The sequence below is a fragment of the Phalacrocorax carbo genome, chromosome 6 (genome assembly GCF_963921805.1).
Source record: "Phalacrocorax carbo chromosome 6, bPhaCar2.1, whole genome shotgun sequence".
Classification (NCBI taxonomy): Eukaryota; Metazoa; Chordata; class Aves; order Suliformes; family Phalacrocoracidae; genus Phalacrocorax; species Phalacrocorax carbo.
The window spans coordinates 32,241,620-32,260,025 of record NC_087518.1 but is presented as its reverse complement, the minus strand read 5'-3'; the positions used below and the strand labels follow the sequence as shown (position 1 = coordinate 32,260,025).

The following is an 18,406-nucleotide window of genomic DNA, read 5'->3' as shown; positions in this document are numbered from 1 at the left end:
GAGGTAGAGAGGGTCCTCAAGACAAACAGGCCTCGGTTCTACTCTTTGGGGTTTTTGTTTTATTATCAGTTATTTATAATATATTATTAAAAAGCCAATTTTGTACCAATTTTGTTTTGAGGCAGAGGGAACAAGCATGTGCATAAGTGAAATTTATGTCACCGTGTATTTGGAAAAAGAACATTAAGAAAGGATCTTAAGAAGAAGGTCTTCTGTTTTTCCCTTGTATCCTCTAAGCCTGTTTGAGTTAAGTGCTTATGCTTTGGATTCATACAGGTAGGAAACATCTTTCAAGGCTTTTCCATTTCAATTTAATCAATCTCTTCTGTTGGTTTCTTTCTATTAAGTAACTGGAGACAGGTATTTAAACCAATTGCTGCACAATAAGCCATGAGAGAAGGCAGCAGGTTGGATGGATGCTTATAAAGCAGGAGGTTTGAAGTATACTGACAAGATATTACCCAGTTTACAGCTCTTATCTGTCAAAAGCAGCAGAACAGAATGAGGGCAACTAGACTTTCGAGCTGGTCTACTGACCTGTAAGAATAAAGGCAGTAAAAATGCCAGTGTGTGATAAAGCAAGTAACACTTGCAAAACAGTAACAGAATATGCATAATAGCTCAAGAAACATCCTTAGGAAAAAAAAAACAATTAACTTCATACTTCTGTTTTTATTAGGAAAAACACAGAAGGAGAGACCCCTCAGCAGCTGTGTGGAATAGAGCTAGCTTTTCAGGAAAATACACAGGGCCAGATCTTGCCTCTTACTTCTCCACATGTTTTTTGCTCTTCAGGCCTGTGGAAATATGCCAGGAAAAATTAATCGGCAGAGGACAGTATTATCTCTTCTGCATAGTTCCCATGTAGTGTCTCAGAGAAAGACCATGCAGCTAGGGAGCTGGCTGGAAAAGCTGCCTGTCTGGGGAAAACTGTCCTTGACTCCCACAGATCCCAGAGGACATGCCAGATTTCAGTGGGACATCTCTTTTTTGTTGATCTGAGATGATCTGAAGATTTCCTTCACTGAGATTTCCTTCTACAGATGAAGAGCAGGGGCTGATTTGGGTGTCAGGGTTTTTACATACTGTGAAAGTTCTGGGCAGAAAGACGAATGCTGATACAACGAGGGCTTTCTTAAACTGAGAAGTACTGATGGGTTGCTGAGTGAATGCTAGGTCATTAAGTCTGCAGCTGCCTCAGAAATAGTGTAGAAGAGGATTTGATCTTGGAAAAAGGAAACAGGGACAGTGGCTCGCTCCCACACAATGCACTCCCTCCCCTACCACTTACATCCACCCTGCCTTTCATTTTAAGAGTTTCCAGGCTCTTGGTACCCAGGGAGGACGAATGATGTCTTTAAAAGTAGCTGATCCCACACTTTAGTATATTATGAACATAAAGCTATGTTCATCAGCTATGAGCCTGCTGATTTACAGAAGAAATATCAAACGAACAATCATCTTTTCCGTTTCCCATTAAGTAATGCACACCCTTCTCCTTCTTGTCCAGTGTAAAATCCCACAAATGAGGAAAAAAACATTCTGGAGTTTGCATTGATAAATTACTTAAAATGCCTTTCTAGTTGGGGTCTAACAGGCACGTAGAAGGGTCATAGCCTTCATGTCCTCAGCCCCTTGGGTCCTCGGGAGAATTCTCAATCACTTCCATTAAGTGCCATCGGAGTCCTCTCCCCTCCTCCATCATTTCCTGCTCCCTTTGCCATCTATTTACCATTCCTGCAGCACGGCTCACTGAGAAACTGTTCTGCCTTAGCTCCCTCCCATATGGCTATGCCCTAATCCCCGCCTCCCACACACATTCACGCGAAGAGGGGAGAAACTACAGATGTGGAAGAAATGCTTCACTGAGCAGCAGTGTCTGCTATCCAGATTATGTCTGGCAACTAAAAGGTGCAAAAGAATCATGGTAAACAGCTTTCCTCCCCATTCCTTGCAACATCCGCAGAGATCCCAAGCATCCTGAATTGGCAAAGAAAGATTTCTTTGGTGAAGTCTTAGAATTGGGAGACAACTTGCAGTCACCTATCCTCTCCACTTACAATCTCAAGGTATTTTCCACAGGATTTTAAATTATTATTTTTGCTCCCTTTTCTTCTGTTTGGTCAAAAGAAATATCAACTGTGGAATTTACTGAAGAATGAGGGAAGTTAGGAAAAAAAAAATCATCAAAATTGAATCAGGTTTGGGAGTCTAACTTTTGGAAAAGAGCCCTGCCCCATCTGTTTACACTGAAGCTTTTTTTTTTTTGCGTCCTAAGAAAGCCCATCAAGAAACACACCATTTGTCAGGTGCTTGTGATAGACGACTGTCAGCTCACTGCCTAGCAAATCACTCACACCGCGCAGGGATATCCTGGCATTACAGACACTGTCACCTCTCATTGCCTAATACTTGCCTTGATGCTGCCTCACTTGCTAACAACATGTTACATCAGGTTCTTCACTTGGGAAATACCGAGCTGCCCTTCTGAGTCATCTGGCCCAATGAGCTCACCTAATGATGCCAAGAGGAAAGGCAATATAATGGTTTATCTAGGTAATAGATTTACTATTCTACAGAAGTCACAATGTATTTACACAAGATTTTAAGTTAAGTAGAAACTCAGCATCGGTGTAGCGTGAACATCAGGCTCCTTGAAATGTCAGTAGGCATTTAAAAACTTATTTCTCAAAACCAGTTAGTGATTCCTTGTGAAAGAAAGCTATAGTCTTTCAACTAGTGAAAAAACCAAGCCTACAAATAAAAAACTTTTGCTTTACCCACACAGCAGCAGCTTTGTAGTGTGATCTGGTGATTAAATGAGGTGAATAACATTTAGACTCGAGCTCCTGAGTAGGAAGTCTGAGGTGCCAGCCTCATCAGTAACAGCAAGTCACAGAGGGGATTTGGGGCCTCAAATGACTGTCAGATGCTATTGATGGTCATCTTGCAGGTCACGGCTTCCCACTCCCAGGGCATTTAGTTCTCCAGAACTTCTGCTGTAATATAGTACAATAGGAGGAGCAAAACTGAGGATCAGAATCCTGTGTTACTAAAAACGTTTAAGAACACATAAGAAAACCTTTACTTGAACCCAGGAAATAACAGGAGATCTCAGAGCTCACAAGAATGCCAATCTGTCAGGTGAAGGTCTTTGAAAAACCCACTGTGCTGTTTTCAGCACAGCTGTGTTAGGGCCTTTTATCCCCAGAATACAAGCATCTGCAAGAGATCTGTGATTGTGACAAACAGCTAATGCTTTTTTACTTAGGTCAAGAGTTTTGAGCCACAGGCTTTAATATAATACTGAAAAGATGACTTTAGTAAAAAGCATACTAAGTGAAATAGACGTCTTCCCTCAAATGCCTCCTTCACTAACCATGAAAATCAAGAAATATACTCTAAGCTTGTGGATTTAAGTATGTATACAACTTGGAATTTTCTCAGTGCATCTACATTTTTAATTGACTACACATTTCTATACAACTGTATGGGAAACAGGCAAAAATACAGAACCTTTCGAAAATGCAAGTCTTAACACAGACCGCACCCAGGGGTGGTATTGCATACAAAAAATGGAAACCGAAACCTCCAGTTAAATGAGTCTGATGGAAAAAAAAGAAAAGCATCACAGAGAGTTAAAAATGATAAATTATTGTGGCGGTAGGGTAGTCCTGACACGCAGGAGGTGAGTCCGTTCAGAGCGGAAGAGCCTAGCAATCCCTGAAACCTCTCTGCTCTTCACCTCCACCACAAGCACGGTAGTTTTGCTGTTACAGAACAACTGGCTCCACATACATATCAGACAATTGAATAAAGAGGGAAACAAATTAAGTTAATGCCTGCAAAGTTCTATACAGGACTCTCAGACGTGATCAATAACTTTTCCTCAACAGAAAATTAAAACTCCTCCCAAAGAACCCACAAAATAATTCTCTGAATTTTCTGCTAGTTTGTGCATTGGGAAGAGTATCGGTAGTGATCAGGATATAACATATCTCTAACCAAGACACAAATCTTGCACATTGGAGTTGAAGACTGTCTGAAATACGTTCCTTCATCGTAGCCAACATCCTGTATACTGCAATGGGACATGGAAAGCTGAATACATGTTTAGGAAGCCAGAATCTAAAGAAGCTCAGTTGGAAGGAATCTTCCTCTCCATTAATTCTTTCGGAATTCCCCAAATATGTGCATAAATTCTTATTTATTTTTCTCAATAAGCTGTCTTTAATGCAATTATTCTGATGAATGCCATGTGCACAAATAGATTTCCCATGGGAAAATCCTGTTATTGAAAATTATAACTTTTGTATTAATCGGTACAATAAAAAAAGGTTAGTCAGTGAAGGTGGTTTAATCTAATCAATTTCATTTAAGTTTGTAACAAGGCAAGTGCAGATGCTTGGCTAGTTATCATGTCTCAGCTGAGGCTATGGTAACAGTTTAAAAAAACACTAACAGGACCCTTGGGAGTATAACTCTGGAAATCAATACCCTAATTCCGTTAGAAAATGTACATAAATACTTTCTGATCAAAAAATAAAAATAAAGGCAAATTATATAAGAATTTTCATTTTCAAACAAAGAAACTTGCGATGATGCTATTTTTATCAGTGTGACCCTTCATTTGCCTCAGAAAGGTTGCAATAAGAACCAAAACACTGTCAGTAGTGCATACCTTACAGCATTTCATGTACTTGCTGCATTAGCATCTCTGTAAACTTACTTCTGCATCACTTTCCTGAAGCTTCCTTATCCCAGATTAAGTTAAAAGCATTTGAAGGGATGCAGGAAATTATTACAGTAAGTGTGATTGTTACACTTAACTACGTAATAAATGTAGTAGCACCTGTTTTTTAGTCTTTGGAGTGTGCTGCACTTAATACTTCAGCTACCTGCTTTTTTATTGCAATACTTCTAGTTCTAGACAGAAACTCATGTTAATTGTTGCATCTGTCTCTCACTGTAAGTATATTCCTATAAATGGCAGTTGCATGGTATGTATTGCAGCACTTCTGGAAGGCACACGCGGACGTACGCATCACCATTTGCAGTTCACTCTAAGCCAGCACCAACATGTTATTTTTCATCAGCTTTATTTTCAACTAGGGATTCAGTGATACAAATAAGGGAGGCAGACATACTTGAAACACTCAAATAAACGCTGAAGAATTATCTATGAAAATGCATAATCATTTGCCAAAAAATAAATGCAGACGGTACTTGGCCTCTAAACAACAAAACTGGCCCACAGGTCATTCATCATTGTGCAGAACTAATTAGTTTTCCAATTCCATAAAAGTTGATAGTTTTTGAGCTTGTTAGTTAAAGGGGCCGTCAGAGTTGGTACGTCTCAAATCTGGCCCAGCAACTGCATTTCAGTGGGCAGCCCATCATGCTGTCCCTTCAGCCTCCCTCTCCTCTCTGCTCTGACGAGCTGGCTGGGCACTGAGGAAGAATTTTCTGCCTGAAAACCCTTGGCATTGCAGTGCCTTGCTGCTGAGTGAAATCAGAGCACGGCAAAGTCCAGTGGCAGCTCAGCATGCTTGTCTAGACGCCCCAGGCTCATCACCCAGAACCTGCCGTGCTGCCCAGTCTATCCCCACAGAGGGCAGATAGGCCTCCCAGCGACTACTTGATTCCTTGTGTCCCAGACAGCAGATAGGAGCCAAGGAGCAAATTAAAGTTGCTTTAGCTGCAGTGGCCCCAGGGGACCTGCAGAATGCAGCAGTGCTCCAGCCGTGGCCTTTTCACTGCCTGCCCTTTCCTGTGTCGGAGGAGAAATTAGGGTAGTTCCCAGCTGTCTCCACAGCTGTACCCCCTCCAGGGCTCTCCTGACACCTGGGAAATCCTTTATAGCCAAACAGCTTTAGAACTGCTTGGCTTTGTCCTGTAATACTAGAGGGTCTCAGGGCAGGATTACCCCTGCTGAGCTCCACTTCCCATATCTTGTCTTTGCATGCACTAGCTGCAAAGCTGGCAGAAGTGGAAATGGAAAACATCCACTCATGCCGACAAAGAATCAAGGCTGGGATATCTGCTGTGGTCTGGAGAGCAATGTGACTCTACTTATGCCTGACACGGGAATGACAGCCCCGGCCTGCACTAAAATGCTGGGCTGGTGACAAAGCTTTATTCCTGGGCACAAGCTAATGTGTAAACACCAAGCTTTGGAGGCAGGTCTGGCCTTAAATGCAGGCCCAGACCTGCACTTGGCAGAGTGTAAACCCAGCAACATGACTTCAGCAGGGTCAGGACGTGGCCATTAAGACTACAAAAAAACCCAAACTGTAAAAATACCTGGCAACCTCTGGCTTCTTATTTTAGTGCTACCAAAAAGCAAGAGGCGGTACGTGTCTTTGACAGCTTTTGCAGCTTTTGTTTTGTGAAGCTGTAAAATTTTCAAAGATTTCCACAAAATGGTATCAGGGAAGTGGAATATTAATCTCCTTAAGTCACGCAACAGTAAGGACCCATACTCCTTGCAGTTTTACCAAGTAAGCTCACATTTGAAGTCTAGTGCCCTTGTCTGCTCCGATTGCTAACACAGCTAACCGTTCAAAGGTGGAAGGAATTTCCTCCTGGTTTCATCTTCCAACCTCTGAGTCCCCATATAGGTTACTATTCTTCATCTAGCTCAGGTTTCAGAGATAATTGACTCTTAAAGATTTCCCAGGATCCATTCAGTTCTTGAAGTATCCACGCAATTGGGACTCCGCTGTGTTTAACTTACGGCGAAGGGTACAGGGTGGATTTTGTACTATGTGGGTCACTCCTGTGAGTTCTCCTGTTTGGATTAACCCAGATTTCAGTGATTGCTTGCTTATTATAGAGAAAAATAAGTGCACTCATGAATAATAGTAAAAAAAAGTTCCCTTATCTACTTTCTCCTGTATTTTTAAATCAAAATAAAAGCTTCACGAAGTTCAGATTCAAATAGCTGCCATATATAAAAAACAGAAAAATGCCAAAGCATCTCTAAACCTGATCCAGAAGTGGTCTTCCCTGGAGTTTCGTCCATGACCGCTCGGCTCAAAGTCATGACAGGTGGTGGATCTGATGGTTTCAGACAGTGGATAATCTCTAACTCTTAGATGCACAAGGATTTCTTAATTGCATAAATCTTTTTTGAAAAATAAACTATAAATGTTTTTTTAAAATGTTAGATGAAACAAAGCAACGAAGAAGGAGGTAGAGAATCATAACACAGCAAGATTAGGCCTTTTAGATGACCTTAAAGCTGTATAGTAATACCAGAGCTTGGACCCAGCTGTATTGTGTTAGCCCCTTCTTAACTCTGCTAGGCAACTGCAATTACAAATAGCCATAGAAGCTGTGTCGATGCTCAAGGAACTAACTGGATTTTTGTTTCGCAAAAAAGGATATTGGTTTGGCTAGCCCTGTGTTTGCTGCGCACTCTGATCTGGGACCATTGCTTACAGGAGACAAAATTAATTTCAGATAAAAGTCGCATAACCTGAAAAAGTCTGTGTTTGTCGAGAGGAATTATCAGTTCACTAATGTGAAGTGAACAATTTGCCATTAACTATTTGCTGGATTTTTTTACATTTTAAAAACACGTGAACCGAGCGCGCTTGTTTATCCAACTCGAGGTAACGCCAGCAGTCACCTCCTCAATGTAAGAGGTCTCAACGGCTGGCTGCGTGCCCTTTATGTGACGGAGAGAAGTCTGACACCAGAAAAATATCACAGGAGAGATGAAAGAGGAATTTGATAGGATGGGTTATCTAGAAGTAATGAGGCTTTAGGGTGGATAATACCTCCGTACAATTTTCTCATTTATAGAAGCTAATGTGCAATTTTAAAAGCATACATTTATGTTATGCCTAGAGCCATATCTTGTAACTACTCACTTTTTCACCTTTCTTAATAAAAAGGGTTGAAGTCGCCAGGGATGTTTAAAGTATCCCCGATGCCACATTTCCTCTTGACTCAGATCCTGCCACACACAGACATAAGGACAAAGTGTTACCGCGACCACAAGCTGGACACGGCTAAGAACAGAGCACATTTGGTGGCTGCAGCAATTCCATACAGAAGTATTTAATGAGAACTAAGAGAGCTACAGTGTTCCTGGTCAAAAATACATAGTAGTGTATGAGGGCAGAATGTAGGGGTAGCTAAGCAGAGGGAAAAAGTTTTATTTGCAATGGAAGTAAAAAAAAAAAAGATCATAAGACATGGAAAGGGATCGGTACAAGGGCTCCGTGTCCTGCCTGCCAAAAGCAAGCAATCTGCAGTAATGCATTGCACTAACTACGAATTGGAAAGGAATTTAAGACCAAAAGCTCTGCTTATGGTAGATAACATTTTTTCTTGGGTATCCTAAAATGTTTACAAAGTAGAAGAGTGGGAAAAAATGCTTTATAACCATGTAAATAAATGAACAGGAACAAACTGAAATGGAGCTACTGTAATGGTATGCAGAGTAATTATATAAAGGGTATAAAAATATTACTGGGGGGCCTACTTTAAAACAAAAGAAGCCCTAATACCCTTTCAAATGTGAGAATGTGGCAAGCCACACGCCTAAGAGCAGATGTACCTCCACAGGATTTATAACAGCAGAACAAAAAGTCCCATATGTGCTCAGGTTAAAAAGCACTCCCCAGATAAAAATGATCGAACTGCTATACAAACCTGTCTACAGAAGAGGACGCAGAAGGTAATCCTGAGGAATTTGATTAAGTGCTTAAGAGCCTATAATGCATTCAGGAAGTAATACAGTACATTATTACAGGTACCAGTGTATTTATGTATTATGTAAACCCTGTCGGCACAGGAATTTGACCTAAGGTTGACCAGATGCTAAAATGAGACTTTATTAAGACAATATTGATTTTGACTGGGTGAATTAACTTTTTGGTTCCTGTAATAAAATATATTAAAAATGTTCATAGTTCTGCTACAACAAAAACAGATGGTACCGAGTGGTCCTTCACAGGACCGGTTGAGAGTACTGATATTTCTAGCTAATGAGTCGTTCTGGTACATCCTTCTTGACAGAGAAGCTATAAAGGTTGTACTCACAACTCCCTTTCTAGAAACTTAAAGAAGGCTTCTCAGAATCATAAACTGCATACAATAGTACCGAAATAACGGTATGGTTTGAAAAATAAAACCAACCCTAAGATCTCTATCAATGTAAGCACACACGTGTTGGGAACCATCCAGCAGGATTCCTGCCCACCAGCATCTATGTGAAACTGAGGTTTCTATAACGTAGAACACTTCCAACTGTTCAGAAGAAATGAGGCTGTAAAATCACATATCAGCTGTGAAATACAGGAACTTCTAATGCATTATGCTTCCCTATAGCAAAATCCAAAAGCTGCAGGAAAAGATGTTTTTTTAGAGATATGACTCAACACTATTATATCTTTCCAGAACACAAAGTAATATGACAAACTAAAATATGAACTATAAAATGACTCAAGCTTATCCGAGTCTGGGAAAATAACTCCTGATGTGGTTGTGGATTGTGCCATGTTAGGTGATGGGGCAGAGGGAAAACCCTCCATGATGTGCTTTTTTTAACTCCAGGAAAAACATCCCCTCCCCTCTAAGGGAAAGATGATAGGAGCTGGCCTTCCTTCTTAACTCGGTCGGCCTCCACACTCCGTTTGCATTTGAGATAACCAGAGATAGTTACAGTCGTTGTGCCAGCCTCTTTTTATCTAAAGAATAAAATCTTACTACACTGGTACCTCTCCCAACACCAGCCTGTGTTTGGCTAAATATTTGCCCTGCATGCACTTAAATACGTACAAACATCTCATTGCTGGGATGCTTTGGGACGAAAAAAATGTGACTCATCAACCCCTGAGGTCCATAAAAACAAATGCAGCTGATCAGAGATGAGTCTACTGTGTCCTGTAAGGTCGTCCCAACCACTTTTCCAGAGAGAGGGATGCTGCTTTTGTTGTAGAGATGAATGCAGAGTGAGGAAGGCACGTGGCTTCTTTTTTGGTAATAAGTGGTTTGGTAATATGCGGTTTGATGGCTTATTTTTCAGACCGCAACAGCCCCTCTTGCCACAGAGCTCGAAAGGAACAGTTGCAAAGGGCCTCGAGCTATCCAGGAAAAAAAATATCACATATGGCAGAGCAATTAATTGGCTGCTATACACACACTGTACCACTATATACTGGAAAGTAATGGAGCAGTTTGATTTAAGAACATAGGTGTTTAATTGTAGAAGCTGTCTTTCCTTGGATAGAATTGTAACTACATATTTTTACAAATGGAAGTTTCGCTTTTTAACGTTATTACTGTTGAGAGATGCAAAACATACACACCCTATGTTGCAACTCTCCTTTTCGACTCGCCTTCAGATTTTAAATAGTATTCTTAAGTGTAAACAATAATAATGCTCAGCTGAAAGCCATTTTAAAGACCCATGATCCACATTGTCATCCTGGAGGGAGGTGGGGGAATTAAAAACCGAGAGAGAAATATTCCAGGAATAAAAGCTACAGCAGAAAAGACAGCACACAGAGCACAGCTCTCCAGCTCTTTTCAGAGCTGTACCTGTCATAAGCCTATTCACTTGTATATCAGCACTAACTAGCTGTAGCGCTAACGTGCCCTTGTGTCTCACTTATTTTCTTTTTCTTCAGTACTGAAAGCACAGAAAGATAAGTTTTGAAAAACAGTGGTTTAGGATGTTGGCTCTGGAAAATTTCTACCAGAAACTAAACAAATCCATGCCAGAACACAGCCCCGTGGAACGACAGTACCTCTCAGCCAAAAGGAGAAAATAAAGACGACCCTTCAAATCGCGGCAGATCGGCTGCCGATCTGCAGTTACCCGCAGACCAATTGACACTCCTGAGGAGTGTTTGTGGAAAGTGTCAGCGATCTGTCAGGCCCAGAGCAATTGTGTAATAAAGCTCATCTCTTACGGGTACCTACTTGTGTTGCATAGCTAGGCAGAGAGAGCATTTTCTGCTGCTAAAAATACTTCCTTCCCTTCTCTAAAATGACAAAAGCGTAACTTTGCCTGACCTATTTTTCGTCCTTATTCATTCTGTGGAAATCTTGCAAAATTGACACCTAATTTCCAGGTGCTGTTGCTTAGCTCCCTAAATTATTAATGAGTGTAATAATTATCCCTTTTCATCATCACATGGGACAGGGAATAGATGCAAAGATTACGATCGTATTGCCACCCTCAGACCCCAGCATGTTTATGGTATCAGAAGATCCCTCAATCGGTTTCAATCAATAAGCTGTATTATAACATGCGTTTATGTCATGGTCTAATGATGTATTATGCTGGTCTACTCTAATTATATCAGCAGAGACCCAGGGTAGAGCAGAAAAAGTACAGCAAAATATGGACCAAAATCAGGGATGTCTGACTTGTTTAGTGTGTTCAAGAGTGGTGCCAGGTAGAGCCAGAAGTGGTCAGTGGTTGGCGTCAGTGTGTGCTGGTTCTGGCATGGGCTTACAAAGAAGAGAAGAAATGAGAGGAGCAGAGAGGAGGCGAGACTGCTGTTGGGGTGTATCATGGAACTAGTGAATAACAGAAAAACTTCAGACATCTTGAAAATGTTCAGAATTATTTCAGAAGTGAAAACAAGGGATATTTCCATGCCACAGTCACTTCACAGCTGTACCTGTACCAGCAAAGCTGTGTCAGCAGGGCTTCCTATTCACAAGGTGGCCAACAGGAAGAGCTTTTCTGCCATACTAGCTGTCCCATCTCTCAAGGACAATGACTGACATCCTTCTGGCTGAGTTGACTGAAGATGTTCTGCTTCACAGCTGTCCATCAGCATCTGCCAGCTGTGAGTTACTGTCCCACAGCTGGGCCCACAAAAGAAGTCCCATGGGCACTTTCTCATGCTTTGGACAAAGGTGGATGCGTTAGCACTAACCACTTTCATCAGCACTTTAAATCACTCAGTGGACCTTGCCTGATGCAGGCTACGGTACAATCTCCTCTGCCCACACATAAAGGAGGCCGCAGCCTCCAGGAGAAGAGTGATAACAAGCTGCAAGAGGAGAGCAGGATCTTCCATGGTTACAGCTGTTTGCAGTGTGAATGTCTCTTCATGGCCTGAACACCATAAATCAAGGTAACAAAAGCACGTGCTGGTTAACAGTGGTACATCTACACCTATAACTTTTTCTGGCCCAGCCATGTCAGCAGACCTTCGCAGTAGTACAGCTTGAAGCCACGGCCCCTGCTGGATTCAGCTGTACATGATGAAAATATTTCTGCTCTCAGAGCCCTGAGGCATGGAGATGTTTGGCCACCATAGCTAAATCCAGTGGGGATCATTAAATGGAGCTCCAGACCGCCAAGATTCACATCTTGGGAAGCTCAGCTTGCTAGTGTTATAAGCTGCTTGTCTAGGTGGGGATCTATGGCTCGCACAGAACAGAGGCACAGCCCACCGTGCCACCTTTGCTGTGCATCGGCCACCCTTCCAGGAGAGGGGCAGAGAGGATGGGGCGAGGGGGTAGAAAGTCTTAAAACACCATTGCACAAATGGCTAGACTTCAAGAGATTAGGCTCTGGTCTGAGCCAGCTGTGGGAAAACAGGGCAGTTAGCAAAACACTGAGAAGAGAAATCAGGGTGAGATAAGGGGAGTCTGGTTGCAGGTGGAAAACAGGGAACTGGAGCCCAGCTAAGCCGGATGGGACAAAGAACAAGAAATGGGCACCAAGTGATCTGGACAACTGCTTTCACCCTCCTGCTGCCCTGGCCATCTGCTGGGGGGGTGCTTTCAAAACAAGTGCTGTTTTTCTTATGCCTGTCCTGATCCAAGCTCCCATGTTGTCCCTTATGGATCCGGTCCTGTCACTCAAAATCATTTAGAGCAGAAAAGCTGAATTAAGAAACAAAGAAAACTTATTAACACACACATTCTTCACCCTGGTAAGTTTCTTTCAGCTGTATTTTCCCTTCACTTATTCAGGTCAGAGTCTTCTGGCTGGTTTATTACAGACATTTACAGACAACAGTGATTTTATGTGACTGTCTGACTGCGTTACAAATTCATCACAAGTCCTGGCTGTCTGACATTTTAGGTCCAAACAACCACACACTGTTGGAGAACCCCCACCCCGCATGAAATACATTCACTGACCTCCCCTTCCAGAAGAATGAGGTAATGAGTATAATGAGCTCTCCAAATCGATCTGTAAACAGCCTGATTCATAATTTTTCTTTACGGAAGAGAAGTTATGAGAGGAGCAGTTTGGACAAAAAGGGCTTCAGCTCCACCCAGTGGTAACGAAAAGATTTCCAAACCATTCCTGTGGCCAGGCAGGTACACGACACTGGGATTTTTTTTTGAAGCTGAGGCACTAGAGATCATCTGCTTGGTCGCTGCTGTGTTACAGCTTGAGCTGTTACGGGTCTGAACACAACAGGGTTATTTCCTTAGCAGCCTCTGCCATCAAAAGCCAGGGGTTAATCGTTACTCTGAGGTTATATCCATCAGCCGTCACTATCCTCTTTGGTATTTGCAAATTTTGAACATTTCACTAACCATCTTCCAAATAACCAGCTGGCTGGGCAGAGCACCATAACCTCGTCTCTCTCTGCAGTGACTTAGGGAGCAGTTAAGGTGTAAAACTTCTCTTTTCTATTCCCTACACCTGCCTTTTAACCATATTTTTTTTTTACTTCTCTAATGAGGCACCACTTTCTAACATAACTCTTGAAGCTCCTTTTAGAATTGGGGCTGCTTTTAAGAAAGTTTTTCTTGTCCAAGTTTTCCAGAACAGAACAACTCTTGTAACGAGCTTTACAGTTTGAATGACAGGGACCTTGAGAAACTGAAAGCCAGCTCCAGCTCTGTAGGTTGGCCAATAATTAAATAGTTCACATCTGACCTACTTAATGCTCAAATACACATCAGCAAATCTCAGGCTCTAAAGCACAAATCTGTGACAAGTGAGGGTCAGGCAGGTACCATCACCTCACTCACCCCAAAAACCCCCTCAACATCACGATCAGCTGGACGCATTCTGCTTTTTAGGTGGCACTGAAACACCACTCTGTGACTCTCTGGGGAGCAGCTTCCGGATTAGAAGGGCTCAAGTCCTGTGCACAACTGTAAAGTGTTAGAAACCTTTGTTCTGTTTCTCATCACTGTTCCTGTCCTTCCTACCTGCCCCAGGTGCTGCTTCTTAAGTTTTTGGAAGGCGTGTCTCATTTTTGCCTCTTTATTACCCCAGGTCAGTATCATTATTGTGGTTATATTTCCATTTCAAAGTATTGAGCCTGTAGTATTTGTCAATGGGCTTTAAGATTATAATTAGATGCAGTGCCTCATTTTCAGCTAAATAGTCCAAAACATGTGCAAAGTCTGAAATATATTTTAAACCAATGTGTGCTGCATGTAAGCAAAAGTCTTTTTTTCCTGATTAAAACCTTCCAGACCTATTCACTTCAAGCATTCCCTTGTGCGTCTTCTCTCTCACCTACGTACAGAGGCCCATATTTATTTTGATTTTAATAATATTTTCCACCACAAAACCGGTACAGTATTTTTAGCTATTGAACTATAGTGTAGTGCATTCATTAATTAAGGTTTGAAAATCATACACAAACAACATGAAAAAAATTCAGCCAGCCTTTCTTCTCCCACACAAAATCTAACTTGTAAAACCAGTATTTCACATTTTATAGCAGCTATTTAATTTTTCAGCTCATCAGTGACAAAACCAGATAAAGCTAGTTTTACATGCAATAACAATTTGTACAATGCCTTGAGTAAAGCACTACTATGGTGTTACTTACAGGAGAAAGGGAAGTAGCCAGTTCAGGCAGGCTGTAGTACTCATGCATTAACGTCAGTCTCTGAAGTGGCAGGAAGGTGGAGAAAAGGAGGGTTGTGCAGGACAGGTGAAACGAGGCTTCCTGAGGGAGCCTAAAAGAGAAGGTTGTGCTCCGGCTGCAGCCGCACCCCCCCATCCCCACGTAGCTTCTGCTACCAGAAGCACCACAGGGAAGAGGGACAACTGCCTTGATTTGACTTCAGTGGGCATTTTATCATCAAAATAACTCCAAATTTGATCCTTTGCTGGCAAAGATCTGTAGTGCCAAGGGAGTTTGGGAATGCTGCCCTTTGAAACAACACTCGATTGTCAAAGAAATCCATTTTCTTTGGCTAAGCAGCCAGACTGCTTCAGCCCTCACGCTTGCGCTCTGAGGCCCTGCCTTGCGTAGTGAGGACATGTCGCTAGACAAGCTGCTTTCCCTTCTAACAGCTACGTTCATGCACGCAATAGAGCCAAGCGAGTTAGCTCAGGTGTACCCTTCCCAGGCAATTCGGTACACCTTCTTTTGAACATCTGCCCCAGCTGAATCCAATAACCAGCAGCTTGGGTGTGACTCCCAACACCTGACCAAACGTGGGGAGCCAGGCAAGCGGCTGCTAGAATATGGCTTGGGGGAATCGAATGTGTGCCTTCTCACTGATCTCTCCCTTCTTCTGCATAATTTAGAGAGGCAGCATCCCTAACCCTAACCTTTCTCTGCTGATACAATCAATTGCCCATCAATCTGGGGATAAAGAAAAACCAAGATCACTTTCTGCATGTTAATCAGATGCCTTGAGTGTTCCCTGAGCAAAGCCAGCATCTCTGGTGAAATGTAACCCCGTTCTCCCTCAAGCTGTGACCATCTCCCTGCCTTTTAAGTAGTGCTATTGGTGGTTTAGGAGATTCTTGTCAATTTAGAGCATTTTTACGATGTGAAAGTTTATTTTTATGGAAGGTTGTTTTTCCCCCCGCCCCACATTGTGTAGGGAAAACAAAGCCTGTCAGAGATACGGCAGGCAAATTTCTAAGCAAAAGGATTCTTCTTACAGCCAGAACAGTTGTTATTTCAGCCCTCCCTTTTCTATGTCATATAGCAAAGCCAGAAGATAAGTATTTTTGGTTTTGCCCTTCTGTCACTAGCACGAGCACCTTGTGTCTGGCCTTTGATTAAATCTTTGGCCAAACACAGCCTGATGACACAGCTCCAAATATTCCTTTAAGACTCAGGAGAATTTTCAGGGAGAAAAAGCCATTCAGAGCCCCTCACCTTCCAAAGATGTCCAGAACCACAGTTCATATTTCACTGAAGTTCTATCAGGTAGATTAAACGCTGGATAGAAACAAGCATCAAGCTGCCAAGCAGATTACTATTAGACCACAACAGACAAAGAAGAAGAAAAAACAAACAACGAACAAACCCTCTGGCTTTTACCTAAGTAAAGCTGAGGGGCAGAAATGCTTTGATATTTTCATGAAACATTAACCTTCAAACATAATTACTACAGGCACTGAGGTCACACCTGAAGGCTGCACTGTTGGGGAGAATTGCTGTAAAACTGGCCTGCGGGGCAAGAACGTGGCAGGTAAACAAAAGTAATGTCTGTGCAGAGATAATGGGATACAGGTCAGTGCATAAAAAGCGTAGCTTTAGGGGATGGAAATGCTGTTACTGACAGGAGATTTTTGCCACTTTCCACATACCAGCAAAGGTGACACCGACTTGTTTGACATTGCACGAACAGTAATCTTTGAACAGAGGCACTACTGAAGCATAATAAACTGGATGGGGGAGCACATCAGTGCTGTCCCCGCTTAAATCTTGTTGTAATGTTGAAACCATTTTAATATCTGAAAAACATAATTAAGCTAGATTTACTCTGAACAGTTAAACATCTACATTATACCTTGAGATGTGAGATAAAAGGAGCAGTTGTCTCAGTCTTTGCAAGGTTTCCAGTCCTATCTTGCAGATCCACAAGTTAAGGAAGAAACAAGAGCTAAGCATCCAGAATCTTGTGTGGTTATGGGCTCCCCATCTCCTGTCTGTATTATCTGGTATCTGAGGCTGCGTGCTGTTTCTTCTGAAAATACAACTTGGGGGAGGACTAGACAGGACAATGGAAGCTAAAAATCACCTTTGGGTGGCTCTGATTTCTGGTCCACTGTGTTATTTATTGTGATACCCTTCACAATGCTGGTACACTTCCATGCGCCTGAGAGTGATTTCTCCTTCTTCAAGTGTCTGGGGTAGAAAGATCTATTTCAAGTCCCTGCACTTCACTACTCAGCCTGACCTTTAAAATGACTGTCCTTGCTCAAAAGTGTCCATTAGGTGTGTGCAAATATAAAAGATGGAATTGTTAAAGCTCACGTTTCAGGGAATGCAAGTATGAGAGAGGTGGAAGGGGGCCAGCTCTGTTTGGGGTGTGATTTACAGAAGCAACTGATCTGGAAGATCCCAGTGTTGGCAGGCACAGGAGAAACGGTACAGAACAAGTTCTGAACTGCAGCAACTTCCACCAGAGCTCTTCTTGGCCTTCCAACCTTTTTTTACCTGTGATAAATGTTGGGGTGCGAGTCAGGGATTAAGGGCTGCTGCACTTCATATAAAGCAAGGAAAGCTGAGAGATACGAGAGCACCTCCTCCAAAAACAAGCCTTAGGCCAGGCCGCAGGGCCTGACACAGGGGCTTTAGCTTGTAGCTGAGATGTCTGAGGGCATGGATGCAGCACTGGACAAATGAAAGCGTCAGGAAATACTGACTTGCTGTGCAGTCTTGAGCAGGTCACACTGCCTCCTTGACTGAGTTTCTCCCACTGTAAAACAGAAGCAATGAGGCTGGCTAAAGCTCCTTCCCCGATTATCTGGTGAATACGCTGCTCTGGAAACAGGAAGGCAATATGAGCACACAGAACTGCTTTTAGCATTTTAGAGGTAACATTGCAAAACCAGCTTTTTCCGATACTCCATTGAACTAGCATAAGAGATTTCTGCTCGTGACAGCCAAAGCTGTGCGTTCAAGGCTGCAAAGACAGTGTGGTATCACTCTGGATTTGCCCACGTCATCTCAGAACTCTGCGTGCTCTGATGACTACGATAAATTCGTGCTTTAAAACCACTAATGCTTCAGTCAGAGCTGAGCTCTGGGGATTTTACAGCACTATTCTTGTCTGCCTTCATCTCTGCAGGGGGCTCTTCTGGCTCCAGAGATCTGTGCTTGACAAGAGAGGCACCAGCAAGAAAGACTGCGACTCAGGAAGGCGCACGTCTTACCTAATTTCTCACCACCACAGTTCGCAGCATACAACCACAAACAAAAATTTTGCCTCTGTGTTGATTTTCTGTTCCTGGCAAACTGGGTGCCTTGGGAGGGAGGGAGTGAATATACCACGTTCCCAAGTGGATGTCAGCGTGTTGTAGCTTAGCATGAAGTAAAGGGAAGCCTCACGTAACCTCTGCTGGGAACACGCTACTAAAATCGTCAGAGACAGATACGCTTCCTCTGTTCAGGATTGGATCTGACCTTCCTGCCTAGCACATGTTTTGGACTGAGCTGCAAAGGCCAAGCTTCACAGGCTGCTGCCCTCTTTGAATAAC

The 18,406-nt window shown here is 42.6% G+C and overlaps 1 protein-coding gene across 4 annotated transcripts in view; it reads right to left on the bottom strand.

The window, feature by feature from the left end:
- The window catches only part of RALGPS2 (Ral GEF with PH domain and SH3 binding motif 2), a 157,057-nt gene extending 142,246 nt beyond the window's left edge, over positions 1-14,811 (bottom strand). For 3 of the 4 annotated variants that reach the window (XM_064454463.1, XM_064454465.1, XM_064454466.1), the window contains exon 1: positions 14,787-14,811. The gene's annotated coding sequence lies outside the window, so the exon portion shown is untranslated. The remainder of the gene's footprint in view (positions 1-14,786) is intronic. The other variant, XM_064454464.1, reaches the window with a different exon arrangement.
- Positions 14,812-18,406: the final 3,595 nt, after the last annotated feature.